The sequence below is a fragment of the Ambystoma mexicanum genome, chromosome 7q (genome assembly GCF_040938575.1).
Source record: "Ambystoma mexicanum isolate Mex_15411 chromosome 7q, UKY_AmexF1_1, whole genome shotgun sequence".
Lineage (NCBI taxonomy): Eukaryota > Metazoa > Chordata > Amphibia > Caudata > Ambystomatidae > Ambystoma > Ambystoma mexicanum.
In genome coordinates, this window is record NC_090941.1 from 249858141 (window position 1) to 249876436 (window position 18296).

The window sequence follows — 18296 nt, forward strand, 5'->3', positions numbered from 1 at the left end:
CCTAGTATCAAATCTATGCATGTTGTATTACATTTCCATCTGGTTCTTTGTGGAGTGCCCCATTAAAAACATTTGTAACATACAATTTTGTCATTTTTTGGGGGTGGGGGTGCCAACAATGCTTCCCGCCTGGGGTGCAATCTGGTTTAAGACCGGCCCTGGCTGGCTGCCCCTTGCATGCAATTTCCATTTAATTTAAAATGATGCCCACAAAATCAGCTGCACCAGTCTTATTCATTGACTTAGAGCTACATAATATATGCATTGGGAGTACTCCATAATGGCTTTTCTTTTGAAAACGGTAATTAAGTGTTTGACTTGATTTTCCTCTTTTTAGATTTAAATCACAGTACGTCTATCAGTTTTTTTTTCTCCATTTGGCCAGAATGATGGTACTAATATTGAGCCTGCGGGATGCGAATCTGGCCAGGTATTCTTCATGCCACGCTCGATCCGTAACTACCATGGAGAAGCTGGCAAGCTAGATGCGGCATGGGTTGATGCATCCATGTCTGACATAGCAACCTTTTCCTATGATCAGAGGGTGGTTAAATATGTGAAATGACTCTCCATGCTTTACACATGATACAATTTAATGATCTGAGCAATAATAGATGGCATGCTGAGGTTTGTGAAAATAAGCCCGTTGGCAAATCACCTACAGCAGTGGGTTTGCCAAAAAATAATACCAGCCGGCCTACAGACGCTTCAGGCGCCTGAGTTATGAAACTAACTGCATATGCAATACCTGACGAAATGCTTTAAGGTACAGATCATTGTAATCCAATCATTAACCCACTGTGCTATGTACAATGCATAAAATATTGCATAAAGAAGATCCTGTTTAACAGCTATGTTATCGTGCCACACTTAAATAGAATTGTGAAGGTTAGCAAGTGCCTCACTTAAATAGAATTGTGAACATTAGCCTGCTTGACATCAAGATGGGATTGTGAATGTTAGCAAGTGCCACACTTAGATAGAATTGTGAACATTAGCCTGTGTCACATCGAGATATGATTGTGAATGTTAGCAAGTGCCACTCTTAGATCGAATTGTGAATATTAGCGTACGTCGCATCGAGATAGGATTATGATTGTTAGCAAGTGCCACACTTAGATAGAATTGTGAACATTAGCCTGTGCCTGACCTAGACAGAATTGTGAATGATAGTAAGTATCACATTTCGATTGAATTTTGAACATTAGATTGCATTGCATCTAGATAGGATTGTGAATGTTAGCAAGTGGAAACACTTAGATAGAATTGTGAATGTTAGCAAGTGTCACACTTAGAATTGGGAACATTAGACATGATTTTGAATGTCGTCCAGTGCCACAACTAGATAGAATTGTTACGCTCACCTGGTATCCACGGGGACGCCACCCAGCCCTGGTTGGATGATTTGCGCTCTCAAACCCTTACCCGGTTCCTTGGTAAGGCCTCTGGTTAAAGATGGGTCTTAATTTTGTAAAAGGTGGATTCTCCGTCCTGCTCCTCATGGCAGGGGTGCGTAGATGTGGGGGCGAGCAGCGACCAAGGTACTTCACTGGTGCAAGCCCCCCTGTGGGAATCCAGGCCTGCTGCGACTTCGTAGGTTTGCTGCTTTACAGTCTTTATATGCAGTTCTTATGTTCCTCTTAGTTTGAATAATGTCTTGCTTCTTTCCTTTTAGGTATGGAAAGGTATTTTGGTGTTGTCATGCAGTTTGAAGATGAGCATGGGCCGGTAGGCGAAAGCGCGGTATGCTCGATGCTGTCCGGTGAGTAATATGCGATGTGCTGCGCTGTTTCGCCTTTTATGTTGCTAACCTGTGTCTTTTCTCTCCTTACAGGTTGTGATGTTCCTTGCTGAGCGCCATAATGTTCCAGCAATGATACTGTCCAGGAGATGACTACCCAGATAAGAATTGTGTGGCTTTCTTCATTTGGGTGGTAACGTGAGTAAACGCTTACTAATGCTGTCTTTCTTTCTCCTCTTTCCAGGTAATGGCATTCCAGGATGCATGCAGTGCCGGATGATGGAGTTCGTACCTTCAGGTGAGTGGAACTGAAGTCAGCGATGGATTGAAGACAGGATACTGTTCCAGGTAAGTTTCGTAGTGTTTTTTCTCTCTCTGCAGGTCCTTGTTTTCAGGTAAACTGGCATCAAAGAACTGGACATGGTGAGCGTTACGCTGCCCACAGCAGAATAAAGCAAAGCATGTTCTGCTGTTTGGGTGCGGTTTAAATAGTCTCCGGTAATGTAGTCCAGGTAAAATAGACCCAGGCCTGCCACACCCAAAGTAGCCCAGGTAAAGTAGTCCCAGGCCTGACACACCCAAAAGACTAGACCGCATAGCTCAGTTCCTTGTAACTGAGCTATGTGTGTGCCTCCATGTTGGCTGACCCCGACAATTTAAATAGTCCCAAGTAAATAGTCCCATTCTAATGTTGGTCTTCATGATGGTTATGAGCCTGGCGCCAACGGGTCCAGGGGCAAGGGTCATGACAGCACTCCCCCCCAAGACCCCTCTCACGGTGGCACTTCTGCCTGGTCCTGGTTTGGCTCGGTAATTCTGATGGAACTTTTTAATTAAGCTAAGCGAGGTGCATGGATGTATTCACTGGGTTCCCATGATCTGTCTCGAGGGCCGTATCCTTTCCAATCAACTAAGTAGTATAGTTTGTATCTGGTGTATTTTGAGTCTAGGATATCCTTTACTTCAAACTCTGGTTCTCCGTCACCTAATGCTGGTTTAGGTGGTATTGTAACCCGAGTACCGGGTTGTACCGATTTCAGGAGTGATACGTGAAACACAGGATGAATCTGCATAGTGGGTGGTAGGGCTAATTTATCTGCCACTGGTTTTATTATGGATTCAATAGAATAAGGTCCCAGATATCAGGGACGAAAGGTCCTAGACCCTTTTATGGGCACATATTTTGATGCTAACCAGACCTTGTCTCCAATTTGATAGTCGGGGGCTTTACTACGATGTTGGTCAGCAAATTTCTTTTGTCTGTTCTTGGCTTGGAGTAAATGTTTTGCTGCTTCTTTGAAGGCCTGGGAAATAGTCGTATGTAGGGTTTTAACCGCTGGCATTTCCAAAGGGCTTGGGAGATCCAATTCTGAAGTATGTGGATGTCTACCATATATAGTGTAGAAAGGGGTTTGTCCAGTGCTGGTGTGTAATGAATTATTATAGGCATATTCAGCTATCCATAACAAGTCCTTCCAAAAGTCCTTCCAATGTCTTTCCACTTGATGTAACATGCAATGTAAGTATTGCTCGAGTGTTTGGTTTGTTCTTTCTGTTTGGCCATCTTTTTGAGGATGGTGACTTGTGGATAGTCGAATGTCAATTTGAGCAATTGAACAGCATTTCCTCTAGAAGTTGTATACAAACTGACTACCACGATCTGAGATCAAGACCGATAGAAAGCCATGTAGCGGTACGATTTCCTTGAGGAATACTTTTGCTAAATATGATGCATTTGGAAGACCCTTAAAAGGAATAAAGTGTGCCATTTTCGAGAACAAGTCTACAACTACTAAGATGGTGTTGAATCCTTGACTGGGAGGTAGATCTGTAATGAAATCAAGGGACAGTGTGTGCCATGGTGTGGGAGGAATTTCCAATGGTTGGAGAAGACCAGCTGGTTTCTGCTTTTGGGACTTGTTTTATGCACACACAAACACCACAAGATTGGATAAATTGTATCATGTCTTTACGCCATGTGGGCCACCAATAGTTAGGTTGTACTTTAGCTAGAGTTTTGGCAATTCCAGGATGGCCTTCAATCAGGGACTTGTGATAACCCAAAATAACCTGCTCTTTTAAATGTTTACTTGGCAAGTATAGACGGTTCCTAAAATGTGGCAACTGGTCTTTAATGGTGTAATGTTCTCCTTGAGTACACCACTCTTGTGAGAAAGTGAGATCCATTAAGAGTTGCATCTTGTTTTGGAGTTCACCCTGTGTCAATGTTGTCATAACACCCAGGAGTTTGTCTTCTGGAATGATGGCTACTGGATCTGGAGTTATGTATACCTTTTCATCAATACCCATGCGGGACAAGGCGTCAGCCTTTCTGTTTCGGACTCCTGGCCGGTAGGTGATCACATAGTCATATTCAGTGAAGAAAAGAGCCCACCGCAGTTGACGGGATGATTGAGCCTTTGCTGTTTTTTGGTATTGCAGGTTTTGATGATAAGTTATGACCGTGACAGTATGTCTAGCACCAAGGAGACAGTGTCGCCATGCTTTGAAAGCTGATTTTATAGCCAAGAGTTCTTTGTCTGTGATAGCATAGTTGAGTTCGGGAAGTGAGAATTTTCGTGACCAGAAGGCCACACGGTGTAACTGCCCAGTTCCTGGGTCCCTTGTGAGAGAACAGCTCCCATAGCTATGCTAGAGGCATCTGTTTAAACTATATAAGGGAGGTCTGGGTGAAGATGCCGTTGAACTGGAGCAGAAGTGAATTTTTTCTTAAGTTCTTGAAAGACCTTCTCTGCTTCTTCGGTCCAATGGAACTTTGTATTGTTTTTTTCTCAACAGTGATGTAATTGGATGCACTATTTGGGAACAATCTGGGATGAATCGGTGGTAAAAGTTTGCAAAGCCCAACATACTCTGGATTCCTTTAAATGAAGTTGGTGACGGCCAGTTAAGAATGGCATCTACATTGTGCCTATCCATTTTGATACCTTTTGGTGTGAGGATAAAACAGAGGAACTCCACTTCGATGACATGAAAAGAGCATTTTTCGAGTTTAGCATACAGTTCATGTTGCCGGAGTTTAGTAAGGATGGAGCGGACATGCCTGACATGGTCTTCTTTTGTTGCAGAATACACTAAGATGGCATCAATGTAAACCAGGTCACAACCGTCAATTAACTCCCACAAAACATCATTCATAAAGTACTGGAATGCAGCAGGAGCGTTGCAAAGTCCAAAAGGCATTACCTGGTATTCATACAAGCCGTATTTGGTATGAAAGGCGGTTTTCAATTCATCTCCTTTCTTCACTCGAACAAGATGGTATGCCCCCCTAAGGTCCAGTTTGGTATAGATTTGGGTGTCTTTGACTTGATCCAATAATTCGGGAATAATGGGCAGTGGATAACACTTTTTTACTGTGATCTGGTGTAATGCGCGATAGTCGATGCAAGTCCTCAAATCTCCTTCCTTCTTTGGTACGAAGAATAAGGGACTGACTGCCGGTGATTTAGATGGGTGGATAAATCCATTTGCCAGGTAATGATCAAGATAAGATTTCAAATGGAGGTTTTCTGGTTCAGTAAGTGCATTGATTCAACCACAAGGAATTTGCGCACCAGGTATGAGGTTGATCTGACAATCGTAGGGCCTGTGCAGTGGTAGAGTATTGGCTTGTTCTTTCTGGAACACATCTTGAAAATCCTGGTATTCATTTGGTAGAGTACTAGTCACACCTAGTAAAATACCCGCCATACTGGGAGTAGCAGATGTACATAAGTCTGTTTTCCCCTTTTCTTGGTAATAACAGGTGTGCGCACAATCATCGGAAAAGGCCAACTTCTTGGCATGGCAATCTATTGGAGGGTTGTGAGCTGGCAACCATGGCATCCCTAAGATTAGTTGAAACTGAGGAGCTTTGATGAGATCTACTGCAATAGATTCTCGGTGTCCATCCTGGCACAGTAGGGTTAGTGCTGCTGTACATCGGGTTACTGGTCCGGAAGATATTTCTTTCCATCAACAGTTGTAACTTTTTCAGTAGTCGACTTAGAGCATAAGGGAAGCCCCATCTCTGCTGCCAGATCTTGATCTACATAATTCTCAACCGCTCCGCTGTCTATGTATGCTTCGACAGCAAATATCCGAGACGGTTGTTGGTGATTGATCAAAATTACTGGTAATGCAAAGTGTGAGGTCTGTGGCTCATCCTTCTCACTTGACAAACAGACCTCTACGTTTGCCGGGCTTGGTAGTTTTCCGACTCCTTGTTATTATCTTCCTTCTCTGCGGCTCCAACAGTTCTCCTTGGTGGTTTCAATGGACATTCTTTCAGGAAGTGGCCTGATTTTCCGCAATATAAGCATAATTGCTGTTGCCTTTTCTTGTCTCTTTCAGTTTTAGTTAAAGAGGCCTGTACACCTCCGATTTGCATGGGTTCTACCGTGTTTTCCAATGTACGTGGAACATTATCCTTTGACCGGACATACACAGCTCGGGTGTCTAACCTTATCCGGTCCGCTTCTCGGTCTTGTAACCTGTGATCTAATTGCACCACAAGGTTGATGAATTCTCCACAGCCTTAGGTGGGTTAACCACTTGAGCAAGGATATCCTTTAGTTCCCCTCATAGACCCCAATGAAATAGTGTGGTCCTTTTTTCCTCAGGCCACCCAGCTTCAACGACTAGTCTGTTAAATGTTGCTATATATGTAAGCAAGTCTTGGCTTCCTTGACGGAGTGACAAAACTTTGTTGTCTAATGCTTGGCCTTGGGTATGACGAGCAAAGAGTTTTTCCATTTCCATCTGGAAACCCTCAAAGTCATGTAACAACGGGTTATCCTGACTTAACAATGGTACTGACCAATCCGCAGCACTGCCACTCAGATATGACAAGACAAAAGCAACCCACGCTTGGTCATTAGGGAAAGCCCCAGGTCTGCAAAGGAAATGAAGACGACACTGGTTCATGAACGTTGCTTACTTCTTGGGGTCCCCTGTAAATCGTTCAGGTGGAGCTGAAGGAACTTCCCCAGGTAGGGTTATTTGTACTGGATTGGTGGAAGAAGTTGGTGCAGGTGCTGGCGGAATGTTACCAGGCATTGGGGTCTGTCCTGTCTGTGATTGGAGCAATTGTCTATTTATTTTGTTTGTACGATCCGTAGTAACAATCAAATCCCTCCTAAGAGCGTTGGTTTCTTGCCTGGCTGAATGTACTTCAGCGTGTAATTGTCCCAACAACTGAACTAACTGGTTAGACTCTGAAGTCTCCATGGCACCCAGGTGGATAATATTATTGAGGCTTTGCGTTCTGTTACGCTCACCTGGTATCCGCGGGGACGCCACCCTGCCCTGGTTGGGTGATTTGCACTCTCAAACCCTCTCCCGGTCCCTTGGTAAGGCCTCTGGTTAAAGATGGGTCTTAATATTATAAAAGGTGCTTTCTCTGCCCAGCTCCTCATGGCAGGGGTGCGTAGATGTGGGGGGTGAGCAGCAACCAAGGTACTTCACTGGTGCAAGCCCCCTGTCGGAATCCAAGCTTGCTGCGACTCCATAGATTTGCTGCTTTACTGTCTTTATATGCAGTTCTTATGTTCCTCTTAGTTCGAATAATAATGTCTTGCTTCTTACCTTTTAGGTATGGAAAGGTATTTTGGTGTTGTCATGTAGTTTGAAGATGAGCATGGGCCGGTAGGCGAAAGCGCGCTGTGCGCGATGCTGTCTGGTGAGCTGTCCGGTCTGCTGTTTCGCCTTTTATATTGCTAACCTGTGTCTTTTCTCTCCTTGCAGTTTGCGATGTTCCTCGCCGAGCGCCATTATGTTCCTGCAGTGATACTGACCAGGAGATGACTACCCAGGTAAGAATTGTGTGGCTTTCTTCATTTGGGAGGAAACGTGAGTAAACGCTTACTAATGCTGTCTTTCTTTCTCCTCTTTCCAGGTTACGGTATTCCAGGATGCATGCAGTGCCGGATGATGGAGTTCGTACCTTCAGGTGAGTGGAACTGAAGTCGGCGATGGATTGAAGACAGGATACTGTTCCAGGTAAGTTTGGTAGTGGTCTTTCTCTCTCTGCAGGTGCTTGGTTTCGGGTGAGCTGGCATCAAAGAACGGGACATGGTGATTGTTACACTGCCCATAGCAGAATAACGCAAAGCATGTTCTGCTGTTTGGGTGCGGTTTAAATAGTCTCAGGTAAAGTAGTACAGGTAAAATAGTCCCAGGTCTGCCACACCCAAAGTAGTCCAGGTAAAGTATCCCAGGCCTGCCATTCCCAAAAGAATAGACCACATAGCTCAGTTCCTTGTAACTGAGCTATGTGTGTGCCTCCATGTTGGCGAACCCCCCCAAGTTAAATAGTCCCAAGTAAATAGTCCCATTCTAATGTTAGTCTTCATGATGGTTATGAGCCTGGCGCCAAAGGTGGCAGGACTGACTCCAAGAGAGTATTGATGAGATTTTAAGGCCTTTGACCTGGCCCTAACTGGAAGACTGACTTGCCAGTGAGGGCCAGGGGCAAGGGTCATGACAGAATAGCGAATATTAGCCATTGCCGCATCTAGACTGCATTGGGAATATTACCAATGCCACATTTAGATAGAATTCTGAATGCTAAATTGCTTCGCATCTGGACAGGATTATGAAGGTGAGCCAGTGCCACATTTGGATATAATTGTGAATATAGGCATGTGTCATATACAGACAGGACTGTGAATATTAGCCAGTGCCGGATCCAGATAAAAATGAAGAGATATTCATGCGCCACATCTAGAAAGAACGTGGAAATTTAGCACATATCACTTCTAAGCAGCAAGGCCATTAACCGATCCACTAACTATTTCACCCCTCTGCATATTCTAACACAACCACAACCCTAAAGCGCATCAAACTGCACAAACTTCTACACTGCAACAACAAAACAAACCACACATAGCTTTGCACAACAGCACACAAATGCTACTGACTGGAAAGCGCTTCCATTCTAAAGTTGGTCTTCATGATGGTTATGAGCCTGGCGCCAAAGGTGGCAGGACTGATTCCAAGAGAGTATTGATGAGATTTTAAGGCCTTTGACCTGGCCCTAACTGGAAGACTGACTTGCCAATGAGGGCCAGGGGCAAGGGTCATGACAGAATAGCGAATATTAGCCATTGCCGTATCTAGACTGCATTGGGAATATTACCAATGCCACATTTAGATAGAATTCTGAATGCTAGATTGCTTCGCATCTGGACAGGATTATGAAGGTGAGCCAGCGCCACATTTGGATATAATTGTGAATATTGGCATGTGTCATATACAGACAGGACTGTGAATATTAGGCAGTGCCGGATCCAGATAAAAATGAAGAGATGTTCATGCACCACATCTAGAAAGAACGTGGAAATTTAGCACATATCACTTCTAGGCAGCAAGGCCATTAACCGATCCACTAACTATTTCACCCCTCTGCACATTCTAACCAAACACAACCACAACCCTAAAGCACATCAAACTGCACAAACCTCTACACTGCAACAACAAAACAAACCACACATAGCTTTTCACAACAGCACACGAAGGCTACTGACCGGAAATTGCTTCCAAGCTCAACAAACAGTGTTAACTGAACTGAAGCTGCCAACAGCACAGCTCTCTTGCACTTATCCTTCTCATTCACGCTAATTCACCCTCCAACCCCTTTCCTTTTCAGAACAGCCAGAGCACCAGGGGACCACTCTGGCGGTTATAGCACCAGGGGACCACTCTGGTGGTTATAGTGCGTGGTACAAATATCCTTTAACATTAACATTAACATTGTGCATAGCCAATGCATCACTGTATACCACTTTCCTCAAGTCCAAAATGAATAGAAGATAAAAGTTGCTTTAAATTAAACTTAGCAGTACAGTCTCTCAGTATAGTAAGGGTGAAATAAAACACGTGATATGCAGATTTGATGCATAACTTTAAGTTTCAAAAGAAAAGGAATGGAAATGAGTTTTGGTAGAAGGTGTAATTGTCTAACCATTAGTACAATTGAAAACAACATGTTCTCGATCTGCAATAGCAAATATGTCTAGCATTGGTGTTATCTTACATTGTAAGAAATGTTATGGAAAAAGCATAGGTCACACTATTAGGTTTCCCACCAGCGTTTACATTGTGGCTCATAGATTTCCCTTTATCACCACCTGTCCTAAAACTATTGATACATAGAGTAGAGAGTGGAAGATGTAACTGAATCTGCCCTTTTCACTTTTGTGACAGTGTCATTGGTTACTTGATGTGTGTGCCAGGTTTTTATTGATAAACTGCTGTCTGAGAAGATATAGTTCTGCTTCCTGCGCCACAGCTTGTTTCTTTTTGGTATTTTTTGTATTCATGTGTCACAATAAGGTTCCAAGAAATTGAGATGCTTCTCAAACTCGTCTCAAACATTAAGAACACATTGGTAATTTCTTGGAAAGGCACTACTCCTTTATGCGAAAACGCTGCACGAAGGACTGAAACCCTCGCAAACTATAACTTCCAGCACATTTCATTATTCATCCAACTTTAGAGACACGGATATCAATACAATACTAAATTCAAGTAAGATTTGTCTCTTGAATTATTGAATCAGAGATAGTGTTTGAACATTTGTATTCATATTAATCAGTGCCAAGGACGAGTATGCTTGTCCTTTTTGCATAGTCTTGCATAATAGCCTGGCACTTAAGCGGCAAAAAAACAATGAAGAATCAGATTCTTCACAAAACACATTAGTACATAGGAGGCACAGTCATTTTCCAAGAAATTTCCAATTTACTCCAGATTTTGACTGGCCACTTGTTTTCTGACCCCGATAGAAAGTGATATTTAGTCTCTATAGAAGATTCTTTCTTTTCATAATACTCAGAAAATGTCATCTGACTCCAAGTCAGGCTAGATTTATTTGGATCATGAAAACATGCTGCAGATGTCGGACAGGCAGTTTTATTTCGTAGGTAACATTAAATCTCAGAGAAGTAATACATTTGCCTCAAACATTATCTCAGGGAAAATTGTTCAGTGGATTTCAATAGAAAGCAAACATTAGTAAAGATGACAGCCACATGTCTAATATAGGTGAATGATAGGCAATGGAATGGATTTATTTTTTGACAATGTATGAAGTTTAAATATGTAACCAAACTTTGTAATAAAAACAAAGAGATTTACAAATGCGAATGTTGTGCGTGTTGAGGCCAACCTGGTAAAATGACACACCGCAAAGATTCTAAAGAAAGGTAATGAATGCATGAACATGAGTACAGATAAGGTTGAGTATATGGACCAAGTAAGCAAGTAGAAAGTTAGCAATGAGACAGTGTCTGTAGTAGAAGTATGCAGGGAAATGTGCAAATTTACGATATGATATGATATTTTATTTATATCACGCTCGTACACAAGTGTTTCAGAGCTCGACCAGGCAAAGGGAGGGGAGCAGGGGAGAACAAAAACAACGACCTTACTAGGCCCAGTGATAGTGAGAAAGCGCAAGTGCATGGGAAAGGGAAAAGGGGGAAAGTGCATGGAAGGGGGAGAGGTGGAGAGTGCTGAATGGAGGAGAGAACAAAATAAGTAAGTAACATAGATAAATAAAGGTGGTAGTGCAGCTAGCCAGTGGTAAGTGCTAGTTTAAGCAGATATGGTATATCTGATAAGTGCAGAAAAGACATGGGTTGGGGACTGTATGGGTACAGATTCAGACCCCAGTGCAAGGGGTGGCCAGGAGGTAGTGTAGGAGGGTGGCCAGGTACCTGGGCCCGAAGGACAGAGGGAGGCCAGGTGCACAGTGCCGAGAGAGAAAACTAATCAGCATGGGAGAAGAGGGGCAAAGGTAGAAGCAAAGAGGAAGGTCTTGAGGTGCTTACAGAACCGGAAATGGTTCTCCTCAAGTTTCAAGGTGACAACTTTGATTGAACAACGATATCTTGCTCTCTCTCTTTTGCAATGTATGACTTGCAATCCTTAGCCGGTCACGTGGCACAGTGAGTAGAGCACTCGCTTTGACATCCGTGCAGAGCCTGCTAACAATCCCGGCGGGGGCAAACTCAGCCTTTCATCATTCTGCGGTCAATAAATGAGCACCACATCAGCCTTTCATCATTCTGCGGTCGATAAATGAGCACCACACACTGTGGGTAATAAGCAGCGCTCAGATACCTGAGGATTCGTAGTGCTATATAAATGCCAAATTATTGTTATTAATTATTATTTGACAGGCATCCAATGCCTATATGATTGAAAGTTAAGGTGCATGAACTATCTCAGTTCAATGCTTTCAGAAAACAAACATTAACAACTTCCTTTGTGAACGTGCTCTTATTCAAACTGAGTTGCACTTTGATTATGTATTTCTCAAACATCTTTTTAATGGTATAGTGGGCTTCTGGGCACTAGGGGATAGAAATCAAGGTCAGCCACAAACCTGAGTTCCTCATGGAAAAAAAATCTGCAGTACACAGGTGGGACATCGCTAGCCCTTTGGGCACTTAAAAACACAACATGCTAATATAATACATCCTGCATAGAAGTGCCAACCGTCTACTTTTGCCCACTCATTGGTTACTCCCTTCATTGCTGGGGTGTTAGACCTTGGGCATGCCCCTATTCACACCTTCCCCTGGGCCCCGTCAACCTCTCCCAATCCCTCATTCAACCATAATACCTCTCCTTCCATTAACCTGCTATTGGCAGCTGCATTCCGTCCTAGAAAAATATCCCAAGGCTCTAATAAAAGTCATCGTTTAAACAGGATGTCTTTGTCAATGTACAGTACATGTTTCCCCCCTCCCCCCAATGTGGCACCCATCAGAACCGATTGCAAACCACGTTCTGCACCCTCGCACAAGTGGCTGCCACTTGTTCATTACTCTGGCCCTCATGAGCAGGGCGTTTTTGAAATATGTGCCCCATGTCTCCTTCGTGGAGGTACTTTTAATAACTTCAGGGCTACAGCAGCCTACATTTTCTCTGTGGTGCTGCAGTTAATTGTCATTAGGGCTTGTAAGTGATTTAAATCCAGCACTCCAACTAAGTCAACGCCTAGTATGGGATGCCCAATGGAAACCATTATTTATATATTTTTATGTCAAAGTTCTTTTAATTCTGGTTGAAGTACCCTTATATAACGCCCCTCTCTTTGAATCTCCCTGACCTCACTGAGCCAAGAAGTAGGTTTGTTTTGCAAATTAAAATATTTATTTGAAGAATTGAACAATAGATAGATTACACTTTCATGAATATGAATAATATCTGAATATCACACTTATGAATATGAAAACTGATCAGCAATGGATAATATTACAATATCAACAATCTCTTAAATCAGTTAGGAGTAGAAATATGAAGAATAATGTAGCAGAGAATACTTTGTATGGTTCAAGGAAATGCAATAATAGGAAAGAATGCAACACAGACATAAAACTTGATATCAATTCAATCAAAAGTCAATATGATCACTCTTTCCCCCTGTTATTACTCACTCCCCACAGTATGCAATATGAAGAGGTGGAAGAGGGCACACAGGTTTCAGGAATAACTGATATGAAAGAAAGCAGTTTAATTCCAATTTCCCCAGCAAGCTTAGAGAGAACAGTAATGCTTTAAAAACAGGTCAAAAGGCTTTTGAATGTGATTTGCAATGAATAGAAAAATGCTAAAAATGACTTTAATTCGCTAAATGGATTTAGAACTAGTGAGAGTTGCTTTGGATTGGTTCAGGTCAACACTAGCAATGATTATAGAATGATTATAGAATGATTAGCAGATCAGAAGTTGAAAGCAAGAAATAGCTGTTTTACATGGAATGAAATTGAGCCAAATTGCAAATCGCGGCAACTTTTCCGCGTGCAGAAAAAGCGATTACGGAAAAACTATAAGGAATTGGGTTTGTTGGAAAGCTGATGCTAGCTTCAAAATGAAATTTAAATTTTGTTTCTAGGACGTACGGTTCAAAAGTTACAGAGATTTTTGTGAAGGTCGATTTTTCAGAAACAGAGTCAAGATTTCAAAATGAAAGATGTGCTATTGAAGATTTGAAACAAAGATTTCTTAACACTAAAGAGTCTATGGAGCAGCAAACTACACGACAGACCAGCCACCTATCCAGTGGTGCCTCCGGATGGTTTCTGACTGAATGAGACAATTGCCTGTCTCCAGAAATTATATATTAGCACCTAGATGATTATCACTACAATTATCAAGGATTATTTGGAGGAGAGAAGAATTTAGAATAGACAAAAGAGATTCAATAATGCAGTTATGGATAGGTTGGAATGGTTGGATTGGGTTGCTTAATAATAGGAGGTTGGTTATGGACAGTTCTACACTAAATACTTACAACCATGGCTTTGGAATGGAGTGGGCCCATCAAAGATCTGGTCAAGGGTTTGGCTCGGATTCTCTCACCACCGGACAGGTCTCATGCTCTGGGTTCTGCGCTCAGCAAGGCCCTCTGGTCTGTGCGGCCTCTTGGACTGGATCTGACTGGTTCTGGGTTACAGCTCTACTCTGCGGGTCTGGATCTTTTTCTAGCATGTGGTTCTTAGCTAGAACAGCCAAACAGCTCAGCCAGGCTGTTGGATTTTGTGATGTGCCCCTTGGACGTTCAGGGGTTAGAATCAGGTTGTAAAAGATTCTGAGGCCTGCTGAAAAAGGGTTCAGCTTCTTGGGTTAGGCCTCTCTGCTTCAAAGGGTCTAGAGTTTGGTTCTAGAGTCTGGTCTCTGGATATATGTCTGGAGCCTGGATCTTCCTGCAGGGTGCTTCGCCAATAAATCAGTTGAGGACTGGAAAAAGTGTGTGTCTGGGTCCTCAACAGTCCCTATTTATCCATTTCCAAAGTGGGTGGGGAGGCTGATTATCTATGCCCAACCCTCTAAGGATCTGATAGGTCAGATAATTTCCTGTCCCCTGATTTGAGAAAGGAGCAGTGTGTCATCCTGTGTCATCATGTGTCATGTTTATGGCTTAGGGAAAAACCCTCCCCTTTGTCTCTGTACAGTATATCTTATTTTTCATAAAAAACATATTTACAATATGCACAACGTGTTAATGACATATACACATCACAGATTAATTAAGGCACATCTCTGTTCAAGTCCCATGTTCCTAAGTGCTTTGGTTCGTAAATGACCACTTTTTTGTTCTTTTGGTGGGTTTCTCAATGTTAGTTCTGCACCAATTTTTATACATGCATGCATATCTAATCCGGGCACATGTCTGTCAGTTTTCATGTTCCTAACATAAACACAATGGCTACAATATGAATACATTCTGGGGTTCAGCCTCAGAACATCGCACAGATTCCAAATTAGTCTTAAACTGTCAGCACATTTTTCATTTTAACAATCTCTAAGTTTCATATTTTTGTCAGTTCGGTACAATATTTTAGAAGTATTTTCCTTAAACATATATTTAATCCAATGTCAAATCAACAATTTCAGTCTGGCCCGCCTCCAGAGCTGGACTGAGTCAGAGGGTCACCTGGCCTGCCTTCCTGCCAGAGCAGTTGTTGTGAGTTACACCCAAATTAGCATTTTCTATTCAGCCCAAAGAACCCATTGTCTGCACTCAGAGCAACAGGCCAGGGTGCCCCTCCCAGTTCCTTTTCACACCTGCCTGCCATTGTCTTAGCCAAGGGCAGGGGTAAGTTTCTTTTGTTCAGGGAGAAGGTGTGGGATGTATTTGAAGCACAGTGTGGGAAACTTTAACAATTAAAACCAATGTCTAAAATTGTCTTGTCTTAAAATATAACTCACATTTTACACAAATACATCAACCAATTTCTTACTTTAAGCCTTTTCAGAATATAGTTTTGAATTGTATCCACCTCTTAGGCTTCTGATAGCAAGTCTTTCTTTGGCATAGTTTGAGTTCAATGTTCAACTTTACACAAGATAGGTTTTAAATCACCGGCTTCTGACAGAGGTGAGTAACGGTATTACACCCATTTTTGACAGATTTCTTCCAGCAAGCAATCCTCAAAAGTGGACTTTGTTCAGATAACATATACATGGACATTATATTTACGTGGATCTTGCAGTAGAATAATATTGAAAACCCAGCAAGAAGGTTGGATCTTTTAGGTGGTTTGCGAGCCATGATTTTTCCACATTTTTGACAATCAAGAAATCAGATTTCCAAACAGCTCTGTGTTTCTTTTTGGCAATCAGCATTGCTTTTTCAAGTGATCTCAGGCTGCTTTGTGGGTAGCCCAATGATGGGTTTTGGAAGTGGTCTCCTGTGTTACCACTGACATAGGCAAAAGTGGATGGCGGCCTATTTTTCAGATTTTTACTGCGCACTTTCTGGTGATTTTTAGCGAGCAGCATGCTTTCCGGTAGCCATTATGATGTTTCTGCTGCCAGCAATGCACAGTAATGTTGCAGGGCCTGGACCAGTGGGTTGAGACATCCTACAGGCTACAGCAGCATATTTTCCTCTGTGGCTGTTTTGTTATCATCACCAGGCCTTCAAAAATCCCTCTTCCCTCTGTGGCTGTTCCTTTTCCTCTGTGGTTTTGCATTTCATTCAGATGGGCCCTGTGTTGGATTTCCATCTGTCATTGTGCCATATGTCTACAGATATTTAAAATGGACATGCTGACTAAATCTGGATCTCAATCTAGCCATTGCGCAAGTAACACGAAGAATGCCCACAACACGTCCCCAAGCACAGCAAAAAGCAAGCAAAAGGACTAACAAGGTGCAATTGCCTCTGTGCCACCCCTTGCCCAGCATCCTGTACCCCTTTGAGAAGGCGTGCCTCACCATGTAATCCCAGGCTGCACCCCAGCAAAATCACGTGCCTCACCTCGCAAGCCCTGGCCCCATCCCAGAGAAAACACTTGCTCTTCCTCGCAAGCCCAGGGCGCACCCAGCAAAATCACGTGCCTCAGCTCACAAGCCCAGGCTGCACCCCAGTGAAATCACGTGCCTCACCTCGCAAGCCCAGGCTGCACCCCAGAGAAAATGCCTGCCCTCCCTTGCAAGTCAAGGCCACGCCCCAGTGAAATCCCTTGCCTCACCTCGCAAGACCAGGCCGCACCCCAGAGAAAACGCATGCAGTCCCTCGTACGCCCAGGTTGCAACCCAGTGAAATTGAGTGCCCCCTCGCACAACCAGGCTGCACCGATGCGATAAGGTGGCTCCCCTCATAAGTGGAAGCTACATTCCTTACCAAACCATGAGTCCCTCCCTACAACATCGGCACCCATCCTGGCCCCATATACCCCTACTGCACATCAACCACTCTAGGCCAGACACCACCACCAACCCCCTCACCTATGACACCCCCCACAGGCAGCCCCCTCCAGACTGGACACCACCGCCAGCCCCCCTCACCTGTGACACACCCCCAAGTACTCCCCTCCAGACTGGATACTACCCTCAGCCGCCTTCACCTGAGACACCCCCCACAGGCAGCCCCCTCCAGACTGGACACAACCCCCCAGCCCCCTCACCTGCGACACACCCCTTAGGCAGCCCCCTCCAAACTGGACATCACCCCCAGCCCCCTCACATGTGACACCCCAGGCAGCCCCATCCTGAATGGTTACCACCCCCAGGCCCCCTTACCTGTGACACCCCCCCAGGCAGCACCCTGACAATCTTCCACAATGCCAGTGCAATGCATATCTGCAGCTCACCTGAACTTCTGTGTTCTGAGAGTACCTTGAAGTGCAACACCAACATGTACTCTGCAAATACGACCAACTGAAATCACCAGAGGTCCATCCATGAGTGGAGCCTCTGCTCAGATACCCTATCAGTCCTTCATCAGCCCCCACCTTACACATGTGACAAGTGAATGCAAATACATGTCCATGTTGCCCATGGCACATGGCCAAGTCATAAAAGCACCGTGACTGAATGTGTGCTTACGACAGAAGCAAACCTACCAAACGTTGTAGCAAGTTCCACAATCAATGACCAGGCATGTCACAGCCTGAGCATGAGTGACCTGGTTGGCAAAATACCTGTCAGGGAACAATCACATGACAGGTCATGACACATGACTTGCAATGGAGAGATGCACTGGCCGGCATAGAACTATCAAAGAGGCAGCCACACAAATAAACTGTGTGAAGCGTGGAATTTAACAAACAGAACACTGTATTGTACATACATATGTACAAAATTAAACGGGGAATGAAGCTCAAAGTAGGCCAATTTCTTCAAAGTCTGTGGAATATAATATATTAAAAAGGGAAACCTACGCCTAAAGAACTATGTACACAGGCAGCGGGCTAGTCCTCCTCCTCCTCTCCAATCTCACTGAGCCTTTCCACCAGGGCTGAGTCCAACTCCACGTCCTCACCCCTCATGCGGTCCTCCATTCTTGCCTGGAGGGTTTGCAGGGTCTCCAGCATTTCTGTCTCTATCACCTCGACCTCCCTGCAAGTGGCCTCCAGGATGGCAGCATGCCTCCTCGCCCAACACAGCGCAATCTCTGGCCTGGCCATCACAACCCTCACTTCCCGAGCCTGTTGACTCCAGACTGGACACCACCCCTCAGCCCCCCTCACCTGTGACCCTCCAGACTGGACACCACCCAAGAGCCCCCCTCACCTATGATACCTCCCCAGGC